Source organism: Mustela putorius, unplaced genomic scaffold (assembly GCF_011764305.1).
Source record: "Mustela putorius furo isolate JIRA1106 unplaced genomic scaffold, ASM1176430v1.1 tig00000430_pilon_pilon_pilon, whole genome shotgun sequence".
Classification (NCBI taxonomy): Eukaryota; Metazoa; Chordata; class Mammalia; order Carnivora; family Mustelidae; genus Mustela; species Mustela putorius.
The window spans coordinates 19,740,932-19,761,124 of NW_025421377.1; the positions used below are offsets into that span (position 1 = coordinate 19,740,932).

Here is a 20,193-nt window from a genome sequence, read left to right on the forward strand (position 1 = left end):
CTTTGGGCACAGAGTGCTGGGATAGATACTAAAAGTATTGGATTTTGGAGTAAAGGGAATATAAGAACCACAGAACTGCCCATTCATTGCAGGGAAATTTAAATAAGCCTTATAACTGCAGTGGGTCTTTTTAACTGAAAACTGAAGAGTAGCCTAACGTAGTACTTCCTTCCTTTAAATTTCTAGGTGGGACTGGTCAATTATTTCATCTAAATTATATGCAACAGTCCACAAGAAGGAGAGTATGGATAGAGGGAGGGTGGGAAAGAGGAACTAAATGACCAAAAAGGCTGGGTAAAAGAAACAAACTGGAGGTACGTGTAGCATCGGAGATAGACTGCTCTGATGAACTTTTTAACATTGGTGACGTGTCATTTTCTATTCTGAGCATGACTCTAATAAAGGTACTTTTATGTCTCTTTTGCTATCATATGTAGGATGTAGAAGAACTTGAGCTAGATATCCTAAGTCCTACTTCAAAACATGTTGTTGTTTTCCCAATTTTGCAGCAGCTGGAGTGTTTATTTTTCTTTCTGTGAAGTTCTAGAAAAACAGAGATTATCTAACAAGCTCAAGTTTATAAGGTTTCATGAGGTCCTATGGGCGCTGAACTTCTCTTGAACATTTTCAGATACGCAATTTCTTACCATTTTTTTTTCATGACCTCCCAACTCCACCTCTACTCTGCCCCACGCAAATAATTTTTATTTTAAAAGGTTATAACTAGTTGCAGGATACCAAATCAACATACTAAATCTTTTGTGTTTCTATATGCTAACCAACTATCAGAAAAATAAAGAAGACAATCCATTTACAAATCCATATGCATCAAAAATAATAAAATACCTCAGAATAAATTTAACCAAAGAGCTGAAAGAACTGTACACTGAAAACTCGAAGACATTAATGCAATAAATTGAAGAAGGCACAAATAAATGGAAAGATCTTCCATATTCACAGATTATAAAAATTAATATAAAATTAATATCATAAAAATTTAATATTAAAAATTAATATTGTTATATAAAAATTAATACTGTTCATACTACCCAGAATAATCCCAGTTATGTTCTCCATTATGTCAAAGTGTAACATAGTGTATCACTGGGGCGCCTGGGTGGCTCAGTTGGTTAACCAGCTGCCTTCTGCTCAGGTTATGATCTCAGGGTCCTGGGATGGAGCCCCCACCGGGTGCTCTGCTCAGCAGGGAGCCTGCTTCTCTCTCTCTCTCTCTCTCTGCCTGCCTCTCTGCCTACTCGTGATCTCTGTCAAATAAATAAATAAAATCTTAAAAAAAAAAAGTGTATCATAGAACAAAAGACAAAATATACAAGTCCATGCTTGGCTAGCTAGCAGGTTTCTGTTTGTTTTCTAGAACAAGGTGTTGTTGCTCTTGATTTTGTTACTTGTTTTATTTTGTTTTTCAATACAATTGTACACACTAACATAACAGATAATGTCATGAAGGCAAAATTAATTTATTAATTCAAAAATATTTATTGAATTTCTGGCAGACTCTTTTCACGAGGGAATCTAATGAATATAAAAACTTGTGGCTATGTTCATGGTGCTTAGAAGTAAAGAGGAAAGAGAGATACCAACCAAACAATCATACCCATAAACTGAAATTTTCATTGGTGATAAGGTCTAGGAAGCAGAAATATATCCATAAATAGAGGGAACTTGACAGAATCAAGCTGCTTAGAAATATTTCCCCTGGGAAATAAGTAAGTGTTAATTCGGAGAGGAGGCAAACTTTCCAGCCAGGAAAAAGCACGTGCATTGACCCTAAAATGGGAGAGAGAAATAAGGCATATGAGCATAGAGTGCTGATGAGGAGTTTCTAAATACTTTGCCAAGTTATGTGGTAAGACACTAGAGACTTCAGGACTTTTTCTGTGTAATTAAGTGTGTCTGAAATATATTGGGGTTTCAGGCATTTTCCACCCAAACAACGAAGTCCACTGACCCACCGTGACGCACAGTTCCAACAAGAGTTCTGTCCTGATATGAAAAAGTAGTGATACACTGTAGTTCTGGATGTTCATGAGCATCACTGGGGAGCAGCATATATTTAAATATTTCTATTTTGCTTTTACCAAAAGTCTTGGGATTTATAAATGCAATACAATAGGTAATAAATATTAAGTTGTTTCTCGGGTTTTCTCTACCTCTAAAGTAAATTTATGGCGGCATTGGGTTAAGATTTAACGGTATTGCTACTACCATATTTCCTATTAATACTTGCTAATTTTCATGGATATCTGTGAAAAGAAAGCATAAAAAATAAAAGAAACAAAGTTTTAAAAGCTCATGGTTAGATATTATCTCCCTTTTCTTCCCCTCGATTCCTAAATAACAAATTCTGATTTTTTTTTTTTTTTTAATAATATTTGCTGGGAAGTACTAAGTACCAAATGCTGTTTGCAGGCAAGGACTGGAGTAGAGGAAATGCCATGCATTTACAACACCTTTTTTTTTTTCCTAAGTACAGAAAGTATATTTTTCAGTCTCCCTTAGAGCTAGATTGGGAGCATGTGACTAAGTTCTGGTCCCTGAGCTGTGGGTGATGTAAATCCTTTCCTTGACCTCCAGTCCTCTCTTCCATGGTCACAGAGCCCTTCTAGTCTGTGTGTTCAGATGCCCAGACTCAAGACTGTGGTGATCTTCCCACCCTGCTTCAGACTGCGACAGTGAAAATAAATTCTTCATTATGTTAAGCCATTGGTATTTTGGTGTTTTCCTTTTTTTTTTTTTTTAACTGTAGTATACAGTTCATACTGTATTATCCAACATCCTGTGGAAGCTACAGGAAAATTTACAGATGAAATATCTACTTTTATGGAGCTTACAGTCCATGTGCAGTTAGATAAATGAGGAATAGACAATATATGGGGATAAGTACAATGAAGAAAAATAGACATGGTGAAGTGATAAAAAATGAAGAGTTAAGTAGTAAGAGAAGAATAATAACTAGAATACATACAGAAAGGACAGATAAGTGATTGTCTACACCTTTAATGTGATAGGCCTCAAATGTAGCTTCAGCCTTCTCATCTACTCTGTAAACACACTCCACATGCTGATCTACACATATATATCACCAGCCTGACAAAGACTTACATATTGAACATTTCCATGAGTGTCATAACTGTTCCACAAATTTAAAACATTTAAATCCGAGGTCATTTCTTTCCTCCCAAATATGTTTTTCTTACTATGTTATCTAGGCCCTACCTTAACTGTAAATCTCTTTAGAAACTCACCAGTAACAACAGAAGGGAGCTCCTCTCTACTTGCCAGATGGGAGGCTACCCAAATTATGAATCATTTAATAAATTAGATCTTAAGACTTGCTCAGTTGAATTTTGTTAGCAGATTTGAGATCCAAAGTAAATGATATTCAGGGACAACAAGAAACATGGGTGTGGCACTCTCAAGCTCTTTTGAGTCCATTGTTTTTATTGCCCTTTTGGAAGGCTATTGGTAAGTCCCCTTGGCTTCAGCTCTGTTGCATTCAAGCTACATTTCCATTTCCTGTCCAAAGTCTCCCTGAATGGAGTCTGCTGATTTAGTCCACATTGGGAATTGCTGGTGGCCTGCATAGGGACTTCTCTTGGCCAGTCCATAGTGACATGTTTTGCTTACTGCAGGCGTGTTAAGGTGCACATGTTAGTTTGTCTTAATTTATATAAATTAAGGCTATTGCTAAAGGAATCTTGGAGGCCAAAATCTGCAAAAATTAGTGGGCACAGGTTGAAGTAGAAGTCAGCAAAAGGTAAAAGTTATTTTATTTTCTCATTTAAAAATTGTTTTTTTTTAAGATTTATTTATTTTTTTATTTGACGGATAGAGGACACAAGTAGGCAGAGAGGCAGGCAGAGAGAAGGGGAAGCAGGCTTCCGGCTGAGCAGAGAGCCCAATGCGGAGCTCGATCCCAGGACTCTGGGATCATGACCTGAGCTGAAGGTAGAGGCTTTAACCCACTGAGCTACCCAGGCTCTCTTCATTTTTAAAAATTTAAATAAAATGAGCTAATTAACATATAGTGTATTATTAGTTTCAGAGGTGGAGTTCAGTGATTCATCAGTCTTTTATAATACCCAGTGCTCTTTACATCATGTGCCCTCCTTAATGCCCATCACCCAGTTACCCCATTCCCCATTCCCCTGGCCTTCCAGCAATTCTCAGTTTATTTCCCATGATGAAGAGTCTCTTATGGTTTATCTCCCTCTCTAACTTCATCTTAGAAATTATTCTTCCCTCCCTTCCCCTATGATCCTCTGTTTTGTTTCTTAAATTCCACATAGGAGTAAGACCATATAATTGTCTTTCTCTGATTGACTTATTTTGCTTAGCATAATATCCTCTAGTTCTATCCACGTTGATGTAAGTGGTAAGTATTCATCCTTTGTAATGGCTGAATAATATTCTATTGCATATACATACCACATATTCTTTATCCATTCATCTGTCAACACATATCTTGGCTCTTTACACAGTTTGGCTATTGTGAGCATTACTGCTATAAACATTGAGTTGCAGGTACCTCTTCAGAACACTACATTTGTATTTTCGGGGTAAATACCCAGTAGTGCAGTTGTTGGATGGTGGAGTAGCTCTGTTTTGAACTTTTTGAGGAATCTCCATACTGTTTTCCAGAATGACTGCACCAGCTTGCATTTCCACCAAGTGTAAGAGGGTTCTCCTTTTTCCACATTCTTGTCAACATCCATTTCCTGACCTGTTAATTTTAACCATTCTAATTGGTATGAGGTGGTATCTCATTGTGGTTTTGATCTGTATTTCGCTAATGCCAAGTGATGTTGAGCATTTTTTCATATGTTTGTTGGCCATTTGGATGTCTTCTTTGGAAAAATTTCTGTTCATGTCTCCTGCTCATTTCTTAACTGGTTTATTTGTTCTTCTGGTGTTGAGTTCGATAAGTTCTTTATAGATTTTGGATACTAGCCCTTTATCTAATAAGACATTTGCATATATCTCTTGGTTGTCTTTTGGTTTTGTTGACTATTTCTTTTGCTGTGCAAAAGCTTTTTAAGTTGATGAAGTCCTAAATGTTAATTTCTGCCTTTGTTTCCCTTGTCCTTGGAGACATGTCTAGCAAGAAGTTGCTGCAGCCAAGGTCAAAGAGGTTGCTGCCTGTGTTCTCTTCAAGGGTTTTGTTGGACTCCTGTCTCACATTTAGGTCTTTCATCCAGTTTGAGTCTCTCTTTTTATGTATGGTATAAGGAAATGGCCCATTTTCATTCTTCTGCATTTGGCAAAAGATAAATATTCTTACTAGAATGAGTTCTTCCTTTTCTTTGTTTTATCTTTGCATATAAATATCTTAAAAATGGATTCCAAATTTCTATGACAATACATTGAATACAAAAATAAGAAAGATGAAGGGGAAATGTGCATAATTTATCATAATGAATTGCATATATGGTATTTTTATACAATACTATTAAATACCCTAAATTCCAATATCTTCTACTTGGCAGTAGTATAATAATCTTACTCAAAAGTCAGCATGTCATAAAATAAGCTAATATTAATATTGCAATCCCTGTAATTTATTATTTATTTATTTATTTGGTTGGTTGGTTGGTTTTGGTATCAGGTTTTTATTTAAATAAATAGTTAACATATAGTACAATATTGGTTTCAGAGGAGTAGAATTTAGTGATTCATTACTTATATATAACACCCAGTGCTCATTGTAACAAGTGCCCTCCTTATTACCCATCATCCATTTAGCCAATCCCCCTGCCTACTTCCCCTCCATCAACCCTCACTTCGTTCTCTACAGTTAAGAGTTCCTTATGGTTTCCCTCCCTCTCTTTGTCCCCCTTCTCCTATGTTCATCTGTTTTGTTTCTTAAATTCCACATGTGAGTAAAATCATATGGCATTTGTCTTTCTCTCACTCTTATTTCTCTTAGAATCAATTCTTCCTAATCTCTGTTTGTAGTGCTCAGTAGAGATTATAAAATAAAATGTCAAATTGGCCTTTCCTTTCCAAATTCAAAGCCCATTGTTAATTGAATTTTTCTCTCCCAGAGATAGAAATGGCTTTCTTGCTTGTCTCATTTTCATAATTGTGCTTGGCTTTCTGCCTGCCTGGAACATGTAGGCTGTTGGGTTTTTGTTTTGTTTTTGTTTTGTTTTTTGGTTTTTTGTTTTTTGGGAGTTTTTTTGGTTTTTTGGTTTTTGGTTTTTGGTTTTTGGTGTTTTATTTTTGGTGGGTTTTGTTCTGTTTGCTATTTTTGTAAGTGACTCTGGTTTTTGAAAAGGTAATATTTTTTGAACCATCTTTGGGAACCCATCTTACACCTGAGTGGGGTTATTTAATATTGCCAGAAATATTTAAAATTAAATATATGTTTGCAGAGTGAAAGAAGCAAATTAAGGATAATGTAGTTGGATAGGTAGACCAACCTATAATGTCAATTAAGGTACCACCCAATTCTTTGAGGACTTGAGAAAAAACTATCCTTATCTTACACACCCTCTTATAAAACAAAAGTCAGCTCTACAGGCTATTCTTTTCAGCAGTATTTATGTCTGCTTAGTTTTCCTAGATCTTTTTGGTAAGCTAAAACCTTAAAGTTATGCTAAATTAAATGATGAGTTGTTTAATTAATGTCTAGAGGTCACCTAGGTGAGTCTGTCAGTTAAGCATCTGTCTTCGGCTCAGGTCATGATTATAATAATTTGTGATCTCATTTAGTGAAGTGCTATAAGGTTGTTTATAACATTTTTGACAAACTTCTCAAATCAAATTCTAAATGAAGTCTTTTTCACTGAAATATTTCAAAGGGGTTTTAAATTAATCAAGCTTATTTGATATGTAATTTACATGAGAAGCATTGTCAAATAAATAATACTAAGCCTTCTTTATACTGTATTTGTAAGATTGTGGCACATGTAGATAAAGCTCATTCTGGTTCTGCAAAAACTGACCCCTCGTTTTCTGACTTTTGCCATCCTGATGGCCTTGAAACATAGCAATGGTTTGTTTCAAAATCAGAAAGTAAAATGAATAAATAATGGTTGTGAATTAAGGAATGTTAGGACTCTGGGAAAACCAAGACACCTGTTTGGTTCTTCCCAACTCCCTGACAAACCCCATTTTTCAGTTTTTACAGTTTTTTCCATAATGCATTTAAGATGACCCAAATTATGAAATTATGAACAGACATTGGTGGAAAGTCTTCTGCAAAACTGTAAAAGTAGTCTATCAGCGATGTCTGACTTTTCAGGTCCTTAATTTTGGAAAAATAATTTTTGTTCTCAGAGGACAGACTCCTCCCTCTGGACTCTTTGAACACCCACAGCTGGACTTCATTCAATTGCCTCTTAGTGTGGGTTACCAATATGAGCTAGTTATTGGATGAGTGTTTCCCAGATGGGCTGAAATTTCCCCTGCTGCAAGGCTAATGGCCCCACTGTAGCAAAGAAACTGTTGGAAATTGTGTTCCCCACTTGGAGTATACTGTGCATGATCTTTAGTGATGGAGGCACCCATTTCACTAGATAAATCTTATGAGCCTTAACAAAAAACTTACAAAGTTCTTAAAATTCTTTCAGTATAAAACCTTCTGCTGGGTCCCTTGTCATCTTATGTTAGTATGACCAATGACTGTAAATCTCTAATATCTTATGCTCAAGCCTGTTACCAGCAGGTTAAAGAAGGCTTTTGTATCTAAATTCATGGGGTCCTGCTGGTCATAGTCTGGATCTCAATGACTGGGTGTTGTAGAACCTCATCAGAGGAAAACAGCCTTCAAGCCCCATTAAAAAGAACCTTACTGAGTGCTCCTGACCACTGACACTGCTATAAAACTAAAAGGTATTATGCTTTGGGTACACATCACATAGCTGAAGAAGGTTCCATATGACGCCTGGTCCTGTAGAGATGCTGAAGACCTCTACAACAAATTGATGAGGAAGAGAAGTAGCTGACATTGAGAGAGACTGCTTCTACCCAAGACAAAAAAGTCAGGACTTCATACTTTAGTTTTTTTTAATTTTTTAATAAACATATAATGTATTATTAGCCCCAGGGGTAGAAGTCTGTGAATCGCCAGGTTTACACACTTTATAGCACTCACCATAGCACATACCCTCCCCAATGTCCATAAGGACTTCATACTTTAAAAATGAAACTCTTTCTTCTTTTCCTTTCCTTTATTCTGACATTACCCTGGAAAAATAATGCCCTCATCTATATCTCCCAGGTAATTGCTAAGTCAGGAAAGGAGGGATGGGGGTAACCATTTAAAAAAAAGAAAAAAACATTTATATGTCAAATCTGAATGAATATAAGTATCAAAAAATATTTTTTATAAAGATTCAAAAAAAAAAGACAGCAAATGGGGACATTAGGAAAGACCTGGAAAAGGATGGTAACATTTGAGATAATATATGAGGGGTTGGTAGTATTTTAATGAGCATAGACATTAGGATTATTCATGACAGTGTGCACGCATGAACAATGGTAAAGGAGAAGAGAAGTATAAGATATGTTCAAGAAAGGATGAGCGGATCATGTTGACTGAAAGTTGCTATAGGTTTAGGAAGGTGTCCCACGCATTCATTGACTCCTTTAATGATACCCAGTAAGTGTCATCCATGTGCCAACAATTGGTCAGGCAAAAGACAGTAAAGCTTTTTCCCCCTATAAAATTTTCTATCTAGTGGGTAATGAAAGACATTACTGAAAAATTGTCCTTATTGCGGACAGCTGTGAATGTTGGACTGCCCAGTTTGTATTCAATTAATAAAGAAACAAAGGGCCACTTAAGATTTTGAACAGAGGAATCATGTAATTGAATTAATATGGAAATGTGAGGAAGAATTAAGAAGTGATGAATGTAAATAAGGAAATTTATATAATTCTTCTTGTAACTTTCTGGTGCCCTTGCAATGATCAAATACAATATAAGTGATGAATTCCATATATTCTGAATTTCTCCTCTCTTGATTTCCATGTTATCACATTCTGACTGATCTCCTATCTCTTTGTTAATTCTCAATTTCCCAAAGGAATATTTCTATCTATTTAGACCAGAAGTGTCATTTCTCTCTGAAGTCCCATATTTGGCTCTCTTAGTTCCCCCAAAGTTCCTCAACTTCTCAAATTCAGTAACCACAGTTTAACTTATTGCTTTGCTCACCACTGAACTAGTTCTTGTCCTGGATTCTTTGTGTATCTCATATTCTGGTGATACCACATTCATTCCACTACTCAAGTCAGAAATCTGTGAGTCATCTTAGATTCCTCCTTCTCGAATCTCCTTTACCCAGATGGCTCATAAATCTGATTATTTTTATCTTTCAAGTATTCCTGGGAAAACAGCTTTTCTTTATGAACTAGCTTAGTGGTTTAGACTGTAAGGTCTGTAGATTCAAAGTTCATATGCCAGATTCATCATGTACTATCAGTGGGACTCTGGACATATCATAAACACAAATTTCAATTTCTTAATCTTAAAACAGAGTTAATTATTTATTCAATTTATAGAGCTATCTTGGTGAAATAAGATGATGCATATAATGTGTATATTGATAAAGCATAGGGTATATTTGGTAAGAGGTAGTCATTATTATTATTAATTATCATAATAGATATCATTATGTATGTATATAATATGTATATATCATTATTATGAGTGCCCCTAATTTGCCTTTCTTTATGTCCTTTTAGTCATCCACCTTGTACTGTGACAATGGTCTTAAAATTAGTTTTAGTTTCTTATCTCCAAACTCAGTTCCTCTGCCTCCCCTGCCAACTACCAGTATGATCTTTAAAACCTGATCACAACCCCAAAGTCAAAAGGATAAAGTATAAAGAACTTTCCCCTAGTTTTCACATTTAATCTCTGCCACCCTGTTTATCTCTTCCTCACTTGGACGTTAGCCTCCAGCAACAAGACAATGAAAAAAACCATCTCTATCTCTCTATCCATTTCTCCATCTGTATAGATAGCTCCACCCCTCACATCCAACTATGACACCAGCATTTTCTGTCTTGGAGATGATACTCCTCTCTTGTGTATCTGGAAAACTTCTATTCACTCCTCAAAATCTTACACAAATTTCACATCCTCTGAGAAGACTTCCTAGTGACCTAAAGACAAAATCAATTACCTCCTTTTTTCCATTTCCATATCCTGAATAGACTGATACTACTTCACATATTTCAGTGTGTTGTTATTATCTGTTTGCAATGTCTAGTTTCCTTGATAAGAATTTAGATTCATTGTCCCAATATTGGAACAAATATTTGAGTTTGTAATCCCAAAGCCTTTACTTTATTGATACAGATAAGCATACTGAAATGAAATGAAGCTTATGCAATATTCTAGGTGGGATAATCAGGGATTAAATTATTTTATCTTACCACTGTAATTATAATTATTAAGCCAGCACTTTGGGATGTCCTGAAAAGTATCAGTAAGTCATACATCCGATCGAGAAGGAGCTTGCATTCTAAATCATTATGCAAAATGCACACACATTTGCACACATTTACACAGCCCTGCTTTAATGAAGCATTTTGTTATTTAATTCCTCATAAAAATGCTCTAAGTTTAGTCCTATTATACCCATTAATAAAGGGGGAAATTAGTATAGAGGAACTTGCCCAGATCATACCTGTCAGTAAGTAGCAGGACTGCGTTTGAACCCTGATAGTCTTGATTGCAAGGACGGTGATCTTAATCACTGTCCTATACTACCTTCTAAGTCTAAACAATGAAGACAATTCCTAATACAAAGTGCCGAATTATGTGGAGGTAGTCACCTAATCTGTAGAACAAAAGGTGTGATTTGATTTTGACCGTGAGGTTTGGCTAATAATAGATACAGAAGACTATTCTAGTAGAAGACAGGAAAAAAACAGTAATCCTTTCTACCCAATGTCTCACACACACTAAAGTATTTTATAACTACATAGAGATATCATCTGCTAAAATGCATATGAAATGATTTTTAGAAAAACTGAATCATGCTAATGACTTGTTTTAATAATATTTATCCTCATTTATTCATATGTTTCATCTAAAATTTTATTTGGAACAATTTCTAAGGGGAGAAATTCTACATTTTTAACTTTGTTTCATGTGTGAAAACTGTATAATGAAATATTTTAGTTTATATACAGTTTTTTGTAACTTTTGGAATATTTGTGTTTTTAACAATATTTGGTTATTATAAATTATATATTAAAGGTGATCAGTGGATGTATTTTAATATTTCCTCAATCTAATTCAGATTTTGCATGAGCTTAATATTCTAAATTAGCATCATGACTCCTAAAAAGCTCTAAGCAGAAGTATTTGTGTAAAACATGCAGTCATATTTAACTTACCTTTAAACTCCTGAGAGCTTTAAATGAATATCCCCAAGTTAAGAATCAGAGCCAAAAAATCATTAAAAGAATGGTATATTTGAGTTGCGTAGAACTTACTATGTGAGAGAAATTGAGTTGATAAGAGCTCAGGATATGTTGAAAGAAGATGATTGTTTCCCTTGGGTCTCTTTTGTTTACTTCTCTGAAAATGTCCCTTGAAATTTAACTTCCTCTGGAAGATCATTATAAGCCCTTGGAAACTACTTAATATTCTTTGCACTGATAAAAGCTAATGTTAGACCATGTTAATTGAACAAAACAATTGACTTTCATGCCCATTAATGAGTTAAAATAATGAAATCTTGAACCTGAGGATATGATATGCCTTAACCATAAAAATATTAATATTAAGGTCACAATAATCAATACATTATTCTCCTGGAAAGTGACAATATTTTGATATTCAACAGATTCTTGGTCTAAATGGGACAGATTTTATTAACTCCTTTTTAAATGTGTAAAAACTCAACTGTTTCAACAATACAAGGAACCTGAAGAGAGACATTTGGGCACACACATCTCTCTCACAACTCTCTCTATATCAGCAGTAGAGCCCTGAGCTACTCACCTCATATTTCTGAGCCATATTTTACCTGTCTAAAAAATGTGGGAAATGCACGAAATTGTCACTCCTATTTGTTTCACCTCTAACATTACATAATTCTAACTAAAATGAATATATGCTTTAAGTCACAAAAATAGAAACAAGAAAGGAGGAAGATGTTTAACAGAACACTCTATTGCGAAAAAATTCTGTTAGGAGCCAATAATTAAAACACTGCATCACTTCGATCAAAATTCAAAGTGCACATTTATAAAAGCTTCCCACTCATGAAATCTCAAATAATACAGAATATTCTATATTTCTCACATGACCTTGGAAATTTATCTCTGTAATAAATTATCCAATTAGTTGCCTTTTGGTTGTTGTTTTTTGTTTATTTGCTGTATACACAGAAATGAGAACATGTTCTTTTCCCACACATTGTATCTTACAAATGATTGTAGCTTATGTTGTCAAATTAAATGGCTAAGATAATATGGTTTAACATTAAGGCATAATAAATGAAGAATATTAAGATTTATGGGCACTTATAGTCATTATAATTTCCACATTGTGTTTTTTCATTTCAACTTAATAGCTTTGAAATTCATATTATCACTGGAAATCTTCAGAGTGTAAGAAACTTGCCCTATGACATAAAACGTATATATGGTAAAGTCAGATTTCAAATCCTGGATATTAACACATCTAATGGTGAAATCACTCACTTTGTTGCTGGAAAGGCCATGGTTAGAAAAATCTAGAACTTACCAAATATGCAGTTTGGGGCAAGTGAACATTTTTTGAGCATAGAACACTTTATCTGACCAGATAGTATCCATTTCATAGAATCATTGTCATTGTGTCATGGTCATTGTTACAATCTCATAAATGAAACTAACTAGAATTTAAATAAAACTTGAAAAAAATCTCATAAATGAAATAATTTAATGTGTATGAAAATGCCACATGCTAACATGTATTTCTAAAAGAGTTATCATATTATCACCATTTATACCCTCATAATCTCAAAATTCATCCTCTTTTTAAATTTCAACCCTGACTCAAATCAGGAAAAAAAAAAAAAATTCTCTTTCACCTGGAGAACTATTCTGTCCCATGACAAGAGATTATGGGTCAGTCCCATGAAAAGAGATTATGGGTCAAGGTTTTTATACTTAATCTACACTTTATAATCAGTCTTGAACAAGTAATTAACCCTAAAAGTGCTTGGCGACTTTAGCCTTTAAGTGGAGATAATTGCATCTGCCTGTCTTCTCCATCTCATACAGACATTCCCAAGTTAGATGGACCCTATTACTTGATATCCTCAGGCCCTCTTTGTACATAGGCAGGAAGTACTGGATGTCATCTGCTTCCAGTCACTCTTTTATCGCCCAAATCTTTTATATAAGAATTTGATGGGAAGAGTTAATTATACTCTTCTCCATCTGCAATCCCCAGGGCCTAATAAAATCCAGAAAACAGCTCTCCGGTACCATAGCAATGGAAGAAAATGGTGAGGTCATCATTTCAGTTCCTGAAGCATAAACAACTCTGCTTTAAATTGGGTCGGCTTGTTTGTAAGCCTAAATGAAATGTTAGGAATAGGGTAACAAACATGTATCTTCTTTAAAAATATAATTGTGTCATATGTGCTTGTGTATGGTTTTTTTTTTTTTCTTTAGGTCTATTTTGCTTTGTTTCTTTCTTTAAAATTTGGTTTTTCCGTCACCATGGTGCTGTATGATTTTACCTGAAAAGTAGGAGATTTGGATTTCTCCTGCAGAAAGATAGTATCTACAGAGTTGGAAAAGAGTTGAATAAAAGTTTCTGTTTTATAAGATCAAAAGGGGCAGGGGTAGATAGGAGAAGGTAGAGAAATAAACATTTCAGGAGCACCTACAATGGATTGGAGCCAGTTTTCAAAAGGACCTTTCAAATGTGATTTTGAATAATTTATGTAAATTTTCTTTGCCAGATTATTCTCATCTGTAAAATGGGAATTATTTTATGTCCCATCACATTGAATAGCTGTAAAAATTAAATAAGTAGGGATGCCTGGGTGGCTCAGTTGGTTAAGCATCTGCCTTTGGCCCAGGTCATGATTCCAGTGTCCTGGGATTGAGCCCCATGGCCCCTGCTCAGTGGGGAACCTATTTCTTCTTCTCTTTGCTGCCCCTCCTCTTGGTCCTGTTCATGTGCACATGTGTGCACATGCACATACTCTCTCTCTCTCAAATAAATAAAATCTTTAAAAAAGAAGGAAGGAAGTATTTGGAACAATGTTTGACACAGAGTAAAGATCAATAGAATATTAATAATAAAAATAACTTGAATAATAATTTACATTTATAACAATATTTGAGATAGATATTATTTATCCTTGTCTTTCAGAAAAGGAAACTGAAGCTTGGAGATGTTATAAGCAATTCCCAATATCAAACAACATGTACATAGTGAAGTAAATAATCATAACCACAGGCAGTAATTTCTCTGACATCAGTCATAGCAACATTTTTCTAGATATGTCTCCTAAGGCAAGGGAAACAAAACCAAAACCGAACTATTGGGACTACATTAAAACAAAAAGCTATTGCACAGCAAAGAAAACCATCAATAAAACAGAAAGACAACCTACTAAATGGGAGTAGATATTTGTAAATGATATATCCAATAAGGGGTTAATATCCAAAATATATAACTAATTTATATACTCAATACCAAGAAACAAACCAACTGATTAAAAAATGGGCAGACGACCTGAATAAACACTTTTCCAAAGAGAACATACAGATAGCTAACAGACACATGAAAAGATGCTCAATCTCATGAATCATCAGGCAAATTCAAATCAAAACCACACCAGTTAGAATAGCTAAAATCAAAATGATAAGAAACAAGTGTTGATGAGGATGTGGGAAAAAAGGAAGCCTTGTGCATTGTTGGTGGGAATATATACTGGTCCGACCAGTGTGGAAAACTGTACTCAGTTTCCTCAAAAAATTAAAAATAGAAATACCATACATCCAATAATTCCAATACTGGGTACCTTCCCAAAGGGGGGCAAAAAAAACACCAGTTCAAAAAGATACATGCTTATCCTATGTTTATTGCAACATTATTTACAATACCCTAGATATGAAAGCCACCTAAGTGTTCATCAATAGATATGGACTACTTATAGAAGATATGGACTACTTATCAGCCACAAAAATAAAGATGAGATTCTGCCATTTGAGGCATCACGGGCAAACCTAGAATGCATTATGCTAAGTGAAATAAGTCAGAGAATAAGTCAGAGAATGATTCCACTCAAAAGTGGATTCTAGGGGCACCTGAGTGGCTCAGTGGGTTAAAGCCTCTGCCTTCGGCTCAGGTCATGATCCCAGGGCTCTCTGCTCCGCAAGGAGCCTGCTTCCTCCTCTCTCTGCCTGCCTCTCTGCCTACTTGTGATCTCTCTCTGTCAAATAAATAAATAAGATCTTAAAAAAAAAAAAAGTGGATTCTAAAAAAAAGAAAAGAATAAACAAAGAAAAAGAAGAATCAGAACTATAAATAGGGAGAACAAACTAAACTGATGGTTGCCAGAGAGAGGGGTATGGGTTTGGGCAAAATAGTGAAAGGGAGAGGGATAATACAGTCTTCTAGATATGGAATGAATATATCATGGGAGTTAAAGGCACAGCTTAAGAAAGAGGCAATGATATTTTAATAGTCGTGTAACAGAACAGATGGTAGCTACACTTGTGGTGACCCTAAATAATGTATAAACTTGTCAAATCACTGAGATGTACACCTGTACACCTGTGTCATCTATACTCAGAAAAATATCATAACCAGTTTCATGGATTCTGAAGACCATCTTGTTCCTTTTTTGTTTTATTTTTGTTTTTCAGTTGAATAATTAGGTTTTGCTTCTTTAATTTGATAGGAAAGTATTTAAAGTTTTGAATTTGTCCCTGGTCAGTTTTGGCCAAATCCCAGAGACTTTAATATTTCCAGGTTTTATATACATTTACAACATAATTTGTATTTAATTATATGATGACTGCTAACCTATAGATTATTTTTTAAAAAAGTATTTGATTTACTAATTTAATTTGTTGCATATTACAATAATTTTTAATTAGATTCTCTATGTTAATCTGCTGGTCTAAAGAATGTAAACACCATAAATTTTGTATTTTATATCTGATTGTGATCAATTTGTTGCAAGTTATGTTGTCTATTGATAGTATAAGCATAAATATGTGCATATATATATGCATATGTACAAATGAATTCAATATCAATATATTTTTAAATCTCTAAAATCTTTTAAAAATTTAATCTATTAGAAGATTAATATTGTTTAAGTTTTCTCTCTGTACATGTTTCTATCAATTTCTTTCAAATTTTTAACATATGCAGTATATGAATTTTTTTTACTTTGGACATATGCTTCCTAAAATATAAAATTGTGATTGTGTTTATTATGGAATATAATATTTATTATCATAGATTCACCTAACACTTAATCCTTTTGATTCCTATCTTATGAGACAATAGCATTGTTACTTTTGTCTTCTTGGTCTATATTTGTTATGTTTCTTAACTCATCCTTTAGAAATTTGATATATATGTGTGTGAGTACTGAAATACTGGTGTAGAGATAAGTGTGTGTATATATGTGCATATACATATATATGTATGTTTTTTGTTTTAAGTTTTAAGCTTGAGCACTTTTGTTAACAGAAGTATTTCATCATCCTCCTTTAAAATATTTCCTTCTTCACCTAGGTGGCTCAGTCGTTTAAGTGTCTCCTTTCAGCTCAGGTCATGATCTCAGGGTCCTGAGATTGAGTCCCACATCAGGCTCCCGGCTCAGCAGGAAGTCTGCTTCTCTCTCTGCCTGTTGCTCACCTTGCTTGTTCTTGTGCTTGCTCTTTCTCTCTCTCTCTCAAATAAATAAATAAATAAATAAAAATTAAAATGTTTCCTTCTTATCTGTCTACAACTTCTATGGGTACTGTGATTTTTATAGCCAACTTTCTTTGGAGGCTAGGATACAAAATTCAGTGTCTTTGAGAAATAATGACATTTATGTAGACTGAAAGCATTGAATTCTACGAAGTTGAGAAGAATGGAGGTAGATCAAGCCTTAAATCCACATTGCCAAGAACACAGTGGCCCATGTGGCTATATCAGACATAAAGAAATTTATCTGAGCAATCTCAGATCCCTTATTACCAAGTCTTCTCCAAAACAATAAGTTTCTCTTCTCTGTCCTCCTCCTCTCTAAAATCTATTCTTAAGATGTGGTGCTATGAGATATGATACAACATGTACATTGTGAAGCTTAGCAAAGCTTCAGTTCTTCACAGAAGTAGATGGCTTTGGCTCAGTTGTGCATCTTAGACAGGAACATGTTAGGTTCTGCCTGGACACAGATCCTTGAAAGTATTCTGCAAAATTATAAAAGCTTGGAAAGCTACTGCCTATTGACTTGAAATCAGTTTCAAACTCTTTTAAGTTTATTTCTATCAAGTTTCAGAAGACAAGAGGAAGTTGCTCTTAAATGCAATGAAGAAAGAAAAATTTGTCAACATTCCAGAGAAAACAGAGTCTAATTGTTGTTGAAAAATACCCTCTGTATACTCTCAGCCATCATGAAATACTAAACGAGTCATGTGACCGCAAATGAACTTTTTTTTTTCCCTTAAGCCACATAAAATAGGTATCATATGATACTACAGGCTTCAACTACATTATCCCCATTTTCAGTGGGGGATAAAGTGATTTTAAAGTTCGGTATAGCTTTATACATGTCGATAGCTAACAAATCTACATAACATTAAAGTAAAAATATATATTTTTTGGAACATTTTCAGAACACTGACTTACAAATTTTCATGAATCTGAGGAAAATATTTGTATCTTTTTAGAAAAAAGAAAATGACTATAAACATTTATCCATTGAACAACTTGCATTGGTTGGTCACAGACATTAATTTAAATACATTAATTCAACTTAACTAGAATTGCTTTAATCAAAGTATTTGGATTTAAAGTGTATTAAACTTTTTCATCTGTTATTAAAATGTAATGCTTAATATTCTCATTACTACAATAAGAATTTAATGATATCAAGTAAGTCTTCATTCATTAGGACTTTCTCTACTGACACTGGGTTCTTAGACTATTGCTTTGATAATAAATCCAGGGGAAAAGTCGAAGAGCTTTAGAAGAGACCATTCTGAAGTAACTATTCATTAAAGTGACAATAGAAGTGTGCATGTGAAAAAAAAATACAACATAGCTCAACTCTTACCAAAATTTATGGAAATTGAAGAACACATCGCTCTAGTGGTTCTCTAATTTAAAAATTAAAAGAAGGTCATACATGTATTGTAATGAAAAACATGCCATATAGTCAAATTATATTTAAAAAAAAGAAATAAAGCAGTCATCAATGGAAAATGCATTTATCTAACATCTGTACAATACAATTCTTTGGGAATCTCAAGAAGTACACAAAAGCTGACTTGTATCTTTGCCTAGCAGTGGACCATACAAGAATATTCTTTTAAACTAAACAGAAACTGAGAAGGTGGATGATTAATAACCTTTAAAACTGTGTTTTAGGGGGCGCCTGGGTGGCTCAGTGGGTTAAGCCGCTGCCTTCGGCTCAGGTCATGATCTCAGGGTCCTGGGATCGAGTCCCACATCGGGCTCTCTGCTCAGCAGGGAGCCTGCTTCCTCCTCTCTCTCTCTGCCTGCCTCTCTGCCTACTTGTGATCTCTGTCAAATAAATAAATAAAATCTTAAAAAAAAAACAAAAAACAAAAAACTGTGTTTTAGCTTTACAAAGCCAAAGTTAGTAGAGTAGACAACGCGACACAATTTTAAATATGGAAAATAATCCTGCGAGTTTCTGACAGAAAATCTGGACCTAAGAACCCCAAATATTTCCCTTTGTATAGTAAAACATCCACACTAGAATTTTCCATTATTGACTTTCTCATTTTTCAGTTGTTAAATTAGTTGTATAGTGGCAAGTCACTTACCAGATGCCTGTCTTGAGGAACTGGAAGTCCAGATTTTGTTTCTACAGAAATTGAGTACAAGAAATTTCCCTCTGTATATTGTTTAGGCAACCAAGACAATTCATCTAAGCATTAAGAAGGCAAACGTTAAAGTCTGTAGACCTTTATGTGGTTAATGATTAACTGTAGAAAATCTATTACTGGTTTAAGGATTAAATGCTTAAGTAAGGCTCTTTGTTATTACTTGTGGTAGTAGATAGAAACAAAGAGCCCCTGGAAATCTCCTAAATCTGGCATTCAGAATTAACTCCTATGTGTAGTAAATAGAAGCCTTTATTTTTACTTTTGCTTCTGACTACAGCTGTAAAAGCCATACAAAACAGCCACATGATGTTTCATGGCTCCTGTGCTCTCATTAGTAACCCTGATTTAAAGGTGCTTTATCTGTACCTCTAGAACTGCATGGGCAAGTCAAACCAGCAGGAACATGTTCCCTGGGTAGAAATGGGGAAAAGGATGGGAAACCCAGGAAAGTTGTAATATATTCTTTTCCTTAAATGATACCTGTACTATCCAGAATATATCTGCATATCACTTTTTTTTTTTTAAGATTTTATTTATTTGTCAGAGAGAGAGAGGGAGCGAGGATCATGACGCTGGGATCATGACCTGAGCCGAAGGCAGCTGCTTAACCAACTGAGCCACCCAGGCTTCCCCTGCATATCACTTTTTTAAGCTGCTGGTAATAGTGATGACTGTAGTAAAAATTCTGTTTCAAAATAGAAAAAAAAAATGGTTTGAAACTATTGCCATTTTCCATCTAATCAAAATATTATCTATGATGTGGTTTCTTTTGTCTCTAGATCTTTATAACGTACTGCTGACAAAGGGCAAAATAATTTCAATCTGTGAATTTATCAGTCTGTACAAAAATGGAATTTGAAGTTGAAACCTCTCATCAACAAAGTATAAAGATGTAATTAAGTATGACGATCTAAAGTATAAAGATATATCATTATCCTTTGTGAACATCCCAGTGTTTTTGACTGTACTGGAAAAATCTTAAGATTTGATCTTGTAGTCTGCTTCAGGGAAGAAATTAAGAAACAACCTGAATGTCACACTGCTATGGAATTACAGGAAGGCAAAACAACTGGAGACAATTAGATACTTTTCACAGATTAGTCTGAAAAACAGTGG

The 20,193-nt window shown here is 34.5% G+C and overlaps 1 protein-coding gene across 2 annotated transcripts in view; it reads right to left on the reverse strand.

The window, feature by feature from the left end:
• Positions 1 to 19,178, reverse strand: part of LOC101690991 (sulfotransferase 1 family member D1) — a 34,751-nt gene extending 15,573 nt beyond the window's left edge. Inside the window, exons 1-2 of one of the 2 annotated variants that reach the window (XM_013063434.2) lie at positions 19,015 to 19,170; positions 1,616 to 1,788 (exon numbers count right to left, since the gene is read on the reverse strand). The gene's annotated coding sequence lies outside the window, so the exon portion shown is untranslated. Of the gene's footprint in view, positions 1 to 1,615; positions 1,789 to 19,014 lie in introns of both variants that reach the window. The other variant, XM_004766331.3, reaches the window with a different exon arrangement.
• Between the last annotated feature and the right edge of the window lie 1,015 nt (positions 19,179 to 20,193).